This window comes from Ambystoma mexicanum, chromosome 11 (assembly GCF_040938575.1).
Source record: "Ambystoma mexicanum isolate Mex_15411 chromosome 11, UKY_AmexF1_1, whole genome shotgun sequence".
NCBI classification, from domain to species: Eukaryota; Metazoa; Chordata; class Amphibia; order Caudata; family Ambystomatidae; genus Ambystoma; species Ambystoma mexicanum.
In genome coordinates this window covers 176,864,411-176,876,797 of record NC_090934.1, presented here as the reverse complement: position 1 = coordinate 176,876,797, position 12,387 = coordinate 176,864,411, and the positions used below count along the sequence as shown (strand labels likewise).

General features: G+C 42.9%; 1 protein-coding gene across 2 annotated transcripts in view; it reads right to left on the bottom strand.

Annotated features, from left to right (window-relative positions):
- KDM1A (lysine demethylase 1A) overlaps positions 1-12,387 on the bottom strand; it is a 1,518,024-nt gene that overhangs the window by 828,398 nt on the left and 677,239 nt on the right. The window lies entirely within an intron of this gene.

Below are 12,387 nucleotides of genomic sequence, written 5' to 3'. Positions count from 1 at the left end.
ATAATGTAGAAAAAATAACTAGACTTCTGCACTGACCATAGTGTTTTAATAATGAGATTTATGACTCAAAAATGTTTTCAATACATATTGTGTTTATATACAGACTTCAAAATATTCAATCATAGCTGTAGAGACAACTTCACAAATCTTGTCTCCAGTACTAACAAATCTTAAATACAGGTAACTCCAACATATAATCCCCTGTATCACCCGACACTTGTTTCGACCAATGGTCTCTCTCAAGGCTGATGTGCGGCTTCAAACAATTCAATCTTACAAATAGCCAGTGAACAGTTTTCTCAATGTTTAACAGTCTAAGATTTGATGTATTCTTTTGACTTTGGGTATTACAAGAGAACGAGAGGAACACATGTGAGACAAACTAAAAAAGACATATTTGCAATCCAGTTGAAGCTGTTCTTGGAAAAGCATAATTTTCAAAATCCATAACCACATTATTTACACCTTGTTTTCAACCCTATCTGTAAGCCTGGTGAAGTAAACACAATCCACAAGCCATGATTCTAAGATTTCAAATGTTTTCATTATTTCTGAGATAAATCATTCTTGAGAAACAACTCATTTGACATCTGCAGGTCAATTCTGTTTGGCACCCATGCATCTGCACATACTTGATACATAATACCATTATTGGTGTGGTTTAACATGCACGTTATGTCTGTTCACGATTAGTAGTCTACATTCTGGTGCAAGTAGCCCTGTGGTGTGTCCCTGGTAGATTTGTAATATTAGAACACTCACCAAAATGTCTGTATACAATTGCTTAGCATTAAGGCTTTAATGTGGCCATATAGCGAACTTGAGGCTCTGGAAAACATTTGTTATTCTTGCTATTATGGAGACTCCTTCTTTAACCCATGTTCTACTTGAACATTAAGGCTCACTTACCAGATGTAGATTAGATCTTATTCTGCAATTCTGGGATGTGGATAATACTCTTTTCTCAAATTCACGTGTATTGAGCTGTAATTGAAAATCAAGACTTGTACTGTCTGATTTGACTGTTGATTATTCTGCCTGGTGGCCTTCCCCATTGTGATTTGACTAAATTGCTCACTAATGGTTATTGGTATAACGATTGTTACAGCAAATCCCAATTAGTGCTTAGGTCCTCCGACATTGTTGGGCTACTGCTGAATAATGCGGTGCAGCACCTTATCCGCCATTACAACACATTTATCCTGATTTACTCCTGTGCTTATTCTTAATATTTAACTATTTAACTAATTCAAACATTACCATAACACAATTGGTCAATTGTGTTAATTGAATCTGCTCATAATCAAATTATAGTATACATGTTGACACTCATTGATGCTTCATTAAGTTAAATATATTGGTTATGTCTTCATCCCCTTCAAGGCTAACTTACTATTTTATTGAAGTATGCTCGGGAGATCAGGTAAGTCGGCAGGAAGTTCCTTTATTCAGTTACATAGAGAGGATCTCATGTAAGCCTCCTTGTAGACTGAGTAATACCGGGTATGACTCTCAGGCTCCCACCTCCCAGGCTCTCTTCCTTCAACTGCCTTGCTGTGGAAGCCTCTTCGTGCATACACACCATCATTCTCTCATGAGGTGTCACAGCAGGCATACAGCAACCAGGGTAGTGCGATATGCAGCACGATACAACACACCTCCCCTTCTCAGGCAAACAATGGATGAAGTACATTCACTCATACCGCAAGCACCCCACACTTTTCTCGATGTTCTACATGGAAAAACACACACACACACACACACACTTCCCCCTTTGAAAATAAATGTATATGCTGAGTCAGGGTTGCTCAACATAAAACTACGGACAGTTGGTAAAAACACACACCAATGCCACAAGATACTCCCAGAGGGAAATCCAAACGGAACAACCTAAAATGATGGCCAGTCAAATGAGGTCAACCGGATATAAAGCAGATTCCAAGGAAAAAAGTATGCATTGTTGTAATACAACCTAAACTCCAGATGGAAATACAGCAGGTGCTCTCTATGAGCAGCATCCTCTACATCCAAAGACACTGACCAATCTTGACCATGGAGACATCAAATATAATCTCCCTACTTTCAAATGTTCCAGTGTGTACAGGCATGACAAACACTGTGTTCTGCTGATAATAACAAAGAAAAAAAAATGTTTTCTAGATCGGACTAAAAACACTGTTAATAACACATACACAAGATGTGAGGTCACTCACCACTTCATTGACAGCCCGTTAATTTGATTAACACCTCAAAACCAATCAAACTATGTAACTACTACAACATTTCAAGAGGTGTATAACGGCCACCCAGGAATTATTTGGTTATCAGCAAACTCAACGGGTCCAGGTGTTTGACCTGGACCCGTTGGGCAATTACTGATCTCATTTCCCAACACCGCCAGTTGTCAAGTCCAAAGCAAAGGTAAGTCACAAATGTGTGACAAAACCTCAACTTGTACACAACAAATTGTCCGACAAGGATTCTTTAGGTGTCCCCTTGTCTCATTTTCCAACACGACTAGCTGGAAAATTTAAAAAAACGTCTAATGCATTACAAAGTGAGATGCAAGCCATCCGCATAAAGGCGTGCAAAAATGTACCTAAATAGTCTGAAAGACAAACTGCCAAACACTAAATCTGACAAGCAGATGGTACACCAAACACACTAAAAGGACACTTGCTAACTTTACTGACAAGAGGTTTTAACATAGTGACGTTCCTCCTTGTCAAATACTGTGAAGTAAGACACAGACAAAAGATTCAATTTTCTAAAGAAATGGTTTAATTTTGCTTAAATGTCAGGATGGAGTAAGGCCTAACTTGCCCTATGCTAAGGTGGACTATCCCTGCCTAAAGAAATCCAAGGCTAGTCTGTGTCAGTAAGTTCAACCCAAAAGGCTGTGTCCAAAACCCATACTTGCCCTCACAACTAAATTTATACAATGTGTAGGGATGCCAGCAACAAAATAACAGTGTTTCAAATAAAGTTCTGAGCTTCTTCCATCTCCCAGCCCAATTCTAGCCCCCCCCCCCCTTCCCCAAGTTCAAAACAGTTCCACAAGGCTTAGGGGTTCCCTTACCCAAGAGTTCACCACAGTTCACAAGGTCTCTAGGTTCCCTCCCCCAAGAGGTTAGCTTGTTCAGCTTTAAAAGTACACTCAGTTCAAACCTAGTTCAAAACAGTTCCAAAAAGGCCTCTGGGTACAATAGTTCACAAAGTCTTGGGGTTCAATTCCCTAAGAGGTTAGCTCCTTCAGTTTCCAAACCACACTCAGTTCAAAGCCCCTGGTGCTCAGAACAGGTCAAGTTCAACTTCTTAATCATACAGGCTTTTTAATAGATCACACAGGCTGCTCGTTTTATAATTCACTTCAGCAACTGTTATAAAATAAACTTTATCTTTGCTTTCCTTGGCTCTTTTCAAGCAGGGGTCACTTGGTCTAGGCACAGTTGTCGGACCACATGGTCCACCCATTACAGATCACGCAACAGATAACCCATGGCACTTTGTTATGCTTCCGTATTCTTCAGGCTTCTTCCCAACACAGGTTTTCTCTCTCTGGAACCTGTATCATTAGCCAACACTAATTTCTCATTTCTCATTCTCCTCGGCAATCTCTTTACTTTGTTGCAATGTGTATTTCACACCTTTGTATCTTTGGCACACATTTAATTTCAGATTATTCTTGGCAGTCGTTTGGTTGTGCCACAACCGGTATTTCACACAAGCTGACTCTGTGGTGTTCACCCTTTTCCACCACCTTGCTTTCACATTAATCATAAGTGCTCATCACTTGTTTTTCTATTGTGCTGTATTTATGCTCATATGTTTCCTTTAGTTCGCTGTTCAATACTCCTTGTTGCACTCTTAAAAGTAATAACACTTGCAGTTTGTTCGGCATTCAAAACCCCTCAATTTGGTCTTTCAAATTAACTAAAAGTTGCCAATTTGTTCAGCATTTATGTAAGTCTGCTTCCAGACCCTGACGTAGCCCGTATGAGTGCTCCCTTCTTTACACTCACTGGTATGCTGCCGCTGCTCCGGTTTATCGTTTCTCCTTTCTGGGTTCCTTTCGTTCTGCTTATGCTTCACGGGAGCCCCAGAGAGCAGTGCTCGCCGTCCTCAAATCTTGCTATGCATAGCTCTGCTCTTCCTTCGTGGAAGCTACCTGCGGAGATCGGGAGACTTCAGTGTCCCACAGCTCCTGCTGTGGACACAGGGCAATGAGGACTGCAGGTTTCTCAACCCTCTTGCAGCTCTGGCCTCAGCGTCGCTTTCACCCTCCTGCTCAGCATAGCACCCTCCCTAGAGTGTTCCTCTCCAGCCCGCTCCACTTCTGAAAGGCGCACCCTCCCTTCCAGGCAGCTTTCACTCCTGGTTTCCCCTTGCTGGTTTCTCATTATATGCACCTGGGGCTTGTTAAATGGTTGCAGGCGCAAGTCCTTCACTTCAATTGCCTGACCATAGTTCAGCCTATTAGCTGGATATGCCTGGCTATTACAACGGTACTCCTCCACAGCCCTCTTCCTTGTCCGAGTACCAGAGCAGTGCGAATGCATATCTGCCAATTGTTTCTTCCATGTTTTGGTATTGATTGGATATTTCTCTGTATTAACGTGTGTTTAACCTGCCCAAATGAGGAGGTGCCGTCCTAGTTTATCCCTTCCTCGGCCCAGTATAATAATTAAATGGCTGTGGGTGACAATAGGCTACAAAGGCAGGGGAAAGGTAGGGTTCATTTTGATAGTAAGGAAAGGGGAAGTGTTGACAGTAACCTACAAAGGCTGCTGGGACTGAAGTTTCATTGTGAAAAGGGGATGGGGGAATACCATGTCTCACCCAAGGACCTACTCTCCGCACTCCCCAATTCTCCTGCACCCACCAGGAGATTCTCCCTGGCATCACCACCCCCCACGGTAGGTAAGAATGACTAATCCCCCTCACTAACGTGAGAAGGGGGTTTAGATTCTATTAAAGACAAAGAGGCGAGTATTATGCATTCAGTCTTTACTCTGAAACCACAGCTGCAAAGAAAAAAGTTGTAAAGAACAGAACTAAATAGAGTTCAATGTCAATGTAAGGGAGCCCCCAATCCATCATGGAGGACAGGTCATGCCCTGCAGGAGACCAATGAGCAGGGACCCTTCCTTATATAAGTCCATTACTCTAAACCCAACTCCTCTTTCTGTAGCTGTCTTGAACCAGACGTCCACTGCACAGATCAGATGATAAACGAATGCAACAAATCCAGCGAACCTCTCACACCACCCACTCCACGTCTTGAAACTGAGAGTCACACTTCTGATCAGAACCTCAACTCGTATCTGTAAGAACAGCAAGCAAGAAGGGTGGGTGGATGGGAATAACAGTAAACCAAAAAATGTTCTTTCTTGAAACACCTGTGCATAGGCGCGCTATAAATGCCATAACATATTATATCAAGGGTGGGAGGGATAATACTCGCCTCGGTCTTTAATAGAATCTAAACCCCCTTCTCACGTTAGTGAGGGGGATTAGTCATTCTATGGCAAGACAAGAGGCTCCTATTATGCAAGTTTAAAGCCCTTGCATCACATCAATCCCAACATTATTATTATACTCGCGATAATAAATTATTCCAATTATTCCTCCCTTGACCTATCAGCTGCCTGATAACTTTTTCCCTCCCCTCAGGAAAATCCTAAACACCGAAGCATGTTTAACTGAAGAACCAAAGGAGAATAACTACCCTTTTTCCCGAATAACCTACTTATTCCATTTGGTCAAAGGGGCAAAGGACCCTGCAAAGTGTTCCCACAGTAAAGCAGCTGACAGGTATTAGGATACGAAGACCCCTTGTAATCCCACTGAAACATTGTAAAACACTTAATAACTCCTACATCAAAATGTTGTGGAAAAACCCTGATAATAGGAGGTGGAAACCCTACGCTACCCCTACTGTTAACAAAGAAAATGACCCTCCCCTTCAGGGAGACATTAAACCATCCATATCTAGTGGCCTGAAATCGGAAAAACATTTAAACAGGAAGAAATATACCACCTGAATAACTTGGAAGAAGCAGTTGTAGCCCAGACAACCCTTCCTTATAAAACAAAATGCACTAGTCAGACACAATGTAAAACGTCCCCTAGAAGAAAAAACGCCTAGCTTGTTTGGAGTTCCACCTAAACCACCTGAAAGCCCTGCAGACCAGACACTGCCTATCCATCGTTTACCCACTTCAGAACAGAGATAGGCCACGGGTAGAGAGGAACTATACAAGTAAACTCCACCGAAGATTCCTATAAGGCTGGGAGCAACCCCCTGCGAAGGCTCACACCAGCTATGTCAATTGCATGTGCAGCTGAACCAAAACTATTGCTATCCTGGCAAAGGAGGAAACTATACTACCAGGAAACGGCCAACCCAGTAGGAAACAGTCTGAAGGAAGTACACTGGGATCCATATTCTAACCTCAAGCCGGGGAACCCAACATGTAAGGGACAAGGAAAAGAACCACTAAATTGTAACCCAAACGTACAACCTCTTGGCAAAGAGAGTCATGTCCAAAATTACGTTGTTCCTGTCCTGGAGATGTCTGACCTAGAACCTAGAGAAAAACTCCTGACTACAATATAGTCCGCTAACAACTCCAGACTGCTGGCAAGCAGTTTCTTCCCTAAAGAGGACAACCTCTGCATGTGAAAAGATGTCCCATCCTTACATCCTCAGCCCAACTGTTGGTATTTGACCCAGGAAAGACCCCCGGAGAGGGAACAGGAAAGGGCCAAGCCGTTCTAGGCATTGATGAGCTAAGCCACTGAAGGAGCACACATGTGACCTCAGGGAACAGAAACCAAAGTGTGAAACAACAGAATTTTACGAGGAAAATTGGAATTATGACTCAGCTGGAACTGACCATCTGTCCATCTGTCCATCCATGTTAGTTAACTTCGGGAAAAACTCCCATCAAGGGCAGATGGATTACTTTCTTACGAAAATAGACTGCTATCCGGAAGAGCTTTCTAATCACTTATACGCATAACAAAACAAACCCATAATTGCAGAAGGGACACCGCTAACTGACGACATAGAAAAAACTATCCGAAAACCCTCCTTGGAATTCAGGCGAGATTACTAGTTTTATTAACTTGATGAAGCATCAGACCGATGGGGAAAGGGCCATTCCGAAGGGAGGACAATGTTAAGTTTAACCCATCAGTGGAACCAAGATAAGACTTGTGATGAGGAGGAAACGGAGGAATCACCTATCCCTGAGGTCCAACTTTATCCTACCGTCCGCCGGGAGAAGGGCACCCATAAGATAATAAACCCTTCCATTTAAAGATGTATACCAATAGAAGTTAGAGCTTGCAAGATTATTATTGGACAAAAAAATCCCCCTTCCTTCACCCCCCCCCCCCATGTAGCGGGAGCATAGTTATTGCGTTCACAACTGAGAACCTATGAGTTCAGTCTTGCCTTAGTAAGCTCTAGGGAAGGAGGCACAGGAAACGGACAAATAAATAGCCAATGTACGTAAAGAGCTGAAACCAGAAAATCTCACTTTTATTAGAAGAAAAAATGAAAATTCTATTATTGCTCTTAATATATAACCACAAACCCCGCAGGTAAGGGTTAAAATCAATCCAACAACTCATATTCTTGTTGAAATAGAGGGGAACATAAGAAGAAAGATATTGTGCAAGCGCACCTCCAAGCTGCTCACCCTAGCAGGGTGTGGCACTCAGCAGCATACAAGGGGGGTTAACCTCGCTGAATAATGCAGTCAAAGCCAGAAACCGAGCAGGTCATGGTATGCCTACCGCAAGACAAACCAGCTGTGCCAAAAATCTTCCAGAAGAAAAAACCCATAATGATATGAATACATTTATCTTCTTAAAACATGCTGAAAAGCAAACCATTTGTGTTCCCAAGTGCGGGTATGGAAATCACCCCGCGTACTGCACAGTCTTGCCAGGAAGCAGGGGTGGACTGGCCTATAGGGAACTATGGGGATTTCCTGGAGGGCCTCTGCACCCTGGGCCTCTTGTGTGGCATTTTCAAATTTTCTCAGGAAAAAATGTGGGTTTGTTGAAAATGTGTTATATGGGGCCACTTGAACATTATCTCCAGGACCTCTTTTGGTCCCCAGTAATTATTTCCCAGACCTTTTAGTTCCCAGTCCACCCCTGCCAGCAAGACCTGAAGTTGCCTTACAAAAGCGCCCCCCCCCCCTTGTGCAAAACCTGAAGCCAAGCTTTTGAAAGGTTTGCAACAGGGGCAGGGGCGGGCGTTACACACCGTAAACACTTTAATAAATTAAAATAAAATTAAAATAAAAGAAAAATAAACTAAAAACATTAAGTTCCACAGAAAATTCCAACTCAGGACCTAGTGTTGTTGGGCTCAGCCCCTTATCACTTCCTAAAATCCCTAAAAATATATATTTATATCTATAAATTTGTGTAAGAAATGCCCCCTCTCCAACCTACATCACTGAAAATGAGGGTAAGCTAAAATAAACAAACACGCGAGCAGCGCGCCATAAATCAACTTTGTATTAGAAAAAATAAAGTGACGAGCTGCAGGCCTGAATCGTAGCTTGACAGGCTGCGCGCGCTCTTGATAAGGGAAAACAAACACACACGCGAGCAGCGTGCAATGAATTCCTTCTTCCTTACAAATTCACAGTGGCACGCTGCAGTCCTGAAGCCTAGCTTGACAGGCTGCGTGCGTCACTGATGAGGAATCGAAGCTAAAGAAACAAAACACGCGAGCAGTGTGTGATAAATTCCTTCTACACTACCACGTTATATTGACGCGCTGCGAGCCTGGAGCCTAGCTTCTTGAGAGGCAGCGTGCGACAAAACACAAACACGCGAGCAGCATGTAATTAATTCTTGATATAATAAACCTACACCACAATGACAAGAACACGCTGAGCCGCAGTGCTCTTAAAATGGGGTTGGGGGTCTGGTAAATAAACAACACCCGCCCGCGACTGCCTGAAGTGAGGGCCTCAAAGGCACGGCACGCGCGGTGGACAGCTGAGAGGAACAGTAGGTCTGAGGCAACTGCATTAAACAAATAAATACTTTCTGGTTAAAAGTGAAAAACACTGGTACACTTTCTCACAAGAGGACGCTATGAAAGCAAACACGCGGTGGGCAGCTGAGAGGAACAGTAGGTCTGAGGCAACTGCATTAAACAAATAAATACTTTCTGGTTAAAAGTGAAAAATCACTGGTACACGTCCTCACAAGAGGACGCTATGAAAGCAAACACTCCACAGAGAACACACTGAAAACAAAATAGCCAAGGCAGCACAGTAAAGAAAGGACTGTAAGGAGTAACTTAACTGTGGCATCAGCAGCAAAGAAAGAGGAGTTGAGTTTAGAGTAATGGACTTTATATAAGGAAGGGACCCTGCTCATTGATCTCCTGCAGGGCATGACCTGTCCTCCATGATGGATTGGGGAGCTCCCATACATTGACATTGAACTCTATTTAGTTCGGTTCTTTACAACTTTTTGTTTGTAAAAGTTTTTTCTTTGCTGCTGTGGTTTCAGAGTAAAGATTGAATGCATAATAGGAGCCTCTTGTCTTGCCATAGAATCCAAGAGCAATGGCATTTCCCTGGCCACTTAAGCAGAGGAAGTCAGGGTAAAGAAAGTGAGGGCTCCCTCCAGTTCCTCATATGGTCATAGTGCCATGGCATAACATCATAACAAGGAGGGATACTACAATACCGTTCATTAAATTAATGTTCCCCACACAAACATGTTCACCTTCGTAATTGTTTCACTCTCTTTCAAGTACAATATTTAAATGAGCATATCCATGCAATGTAGTCCCTAAAAGTCCTTGCTGCATTTGGCAGTGCGAAAAGCTGTAAATACTCAAAATGTTATGATTGATAAGATCATATCACATGCACTGCCGTCATACATGCACAGAACAATACTTTATAGAATTGTGATGGATGAGGAAGTCCTAAAAGTCCTTGTCACACCTGGCGACTCCAAAGCTACAATTTCTCCCTCCAAAAATGTTTAAACATTTTATAGATATAAACACATTTCATTCATTCAAACATATAAATCAGCACCCAAATTACTACAGTTGTCTCATCTCTTTTCTATGTTACCCAAACCTTACTAATGGCAGATGGGCAATCATTGGTATTACTAAGCAAGATAATTGTTTGACCCAACGTTTGACCTGTATTGCACATGAGCTGTTTTTTTACACCACTAAAAGTGAAGGAAATCATAACCCTAACTTTCAACATGCCATCATGCAACTTAAAAGCTGTACACCCTGTGCAAAATGTTATCATTTTTTTCTTTTGTTTTATCACTGGCAAAAGACATCTAATACAACAAATGCTGATATTCCCAAAGTATATGTTTATTACCTTTAGTGCTTCATGACGATGTATGCAACTCACTACCCCTGTGAAGCACATGAGAAATCGCAGTACAGCTTATCGAACTGTGACAATAGCGATAATTCAGTGTTCTCTGCTTGCAGAAGCTCGGTCAGCTCATATGCGAAGACCGAGAACATGAAGCCTCCTAACAACAACACTGAGACAACTTGGCGTCACAAACAGAACAGTCTTACGCTGTTGCTTGGAAAATGAGTACACCCCTTTCATTTACACTCATCTGTACTGTTATTTTTTTTTTAAATTTGCTTTTATTGGTTTTTTTCATATACAGCAATAATTACAAAAATAAATAAATAAAAATAAACAAAAAAGGAACAATGAAGGATCATCAAGAAACATACGAAATAATGCACCGGTTAACACAGTTGGGTAAAAGAAAAACAAACAAAAAGGCTTGGTGTCAGCTCACAGTGTCATACAATTATCTCAGTTCTCAATGGAGGTGCATTTCCTAATACTCAGAAAGAAAAAACAACTCCCCTTTCCCCCCTCACTTAACTTGGCACCAGTTCGTTTATCACAATTAGCGCTTTGAGACTTTGATAGGGCAATGTTTCCGACTCCAGTGTCTGACCACACAGTCTTCGCTCGTGTCAAGAGATTTTCCCCTTTTTCTTTTTTTTTTCTTTTTTCAGTCACCACTACCTGGGCATTGGATTTCCATTAGGTCTCCTCAGGTTCATCTGATAGGGACTCCTTATCTGTCGTTAGGTGTCGACTTCTAAAGTCCATCCATAGGGTTTCACATTGGGTTGCCCTTCCATGCAGAGCGGCCTTTATGGTTTCCATCAGGTAGATGTTGGTGGCTAGGGCAATCCATTCACTCTTCCTAGGGACTGTACCGCATTTCCATTTGATCGCCAGGAGGGCCCTGGCGGCCAGGAGTAGGTAGGGGGTCAGGCCTGTCACTCTGTTCCACTCGTCCACATCTCGTTCCAGGGCAAAAAGCACCAGGTAGGGGTCAGCATCTCTCTGAATACCATCAATTTTCTTGATCCACCCCAGTATTTCGTTCCAGATCACTTTGATACGCGGACAACCCCACCACATATGCCAATAATTAGCAGTTTGCCCACATTTCCTCCAGCATGTTGGACTCATTGTCTGAGACATTTTGGATAGCCGGAGGGGGTCGTATTGCCACCTATGCAGAAGTTTGATGGCGTGCGATTTGTACTGACACGATAGCGATGTTCTACAGGCAGCCCTACACATTAGGTTCCATTGCTCGCGGTCTAATTCTTCCCCAAAGTCCTTTTCCCACCTAGCTTTCAGAGGATCCGTGGAGCCGTTTCCCGCTATTAGTTCCTGGTACATTATTGATATGAGACCTTTCCTCTCCACTCTAGAGTCCAATATTTTCTCGAATGGGGTCAATTCTCTGTTCAGCTTGTCCTTCCATTCAGCCTTCATCAGGACCCCTTTCAGTTGGATGTATTGGAACGTGGATAGTGTACCTATGCCCAATGCTTCTGTCAGTTCCGGGAGGGAGATATAGGAGTCCTTCCTCTGGAGCTGACCCACTCTCTCTAAGCCAGCTTCATACCAGGATTGGTATCTGCCAACCTCTGGTATGCGATCGTTCATGCCAGGAGACCATAGATGGCTGAGAGGGGATGGCCAGGTGGTGATCCCGCGCATCTCCCGATTCGCACGCCATACACTCCAGATCGTGCTCAGTATCGGATGGCCCTTGATTTTCCGTAGTATCCCTTTGTACGGGGCCCATAGCCATTCTGATACTGTGGCCGGTGCAAAGTAATGATTGTCCATTTGGACCCATTGGAGGTCATTATGTTCTCTGAGGTGGGGAATCATGACTCGTAATTGGGAGGTGATGTATGCTCACAAGTCCGGGAGCCCAACCCCTCCTCTGTCTTTGGGAAGTATCAATGTGGTGTATGCAATTCTCGGTTTCTTACCCTGCCATATAAATCTCATCAAGATCTTC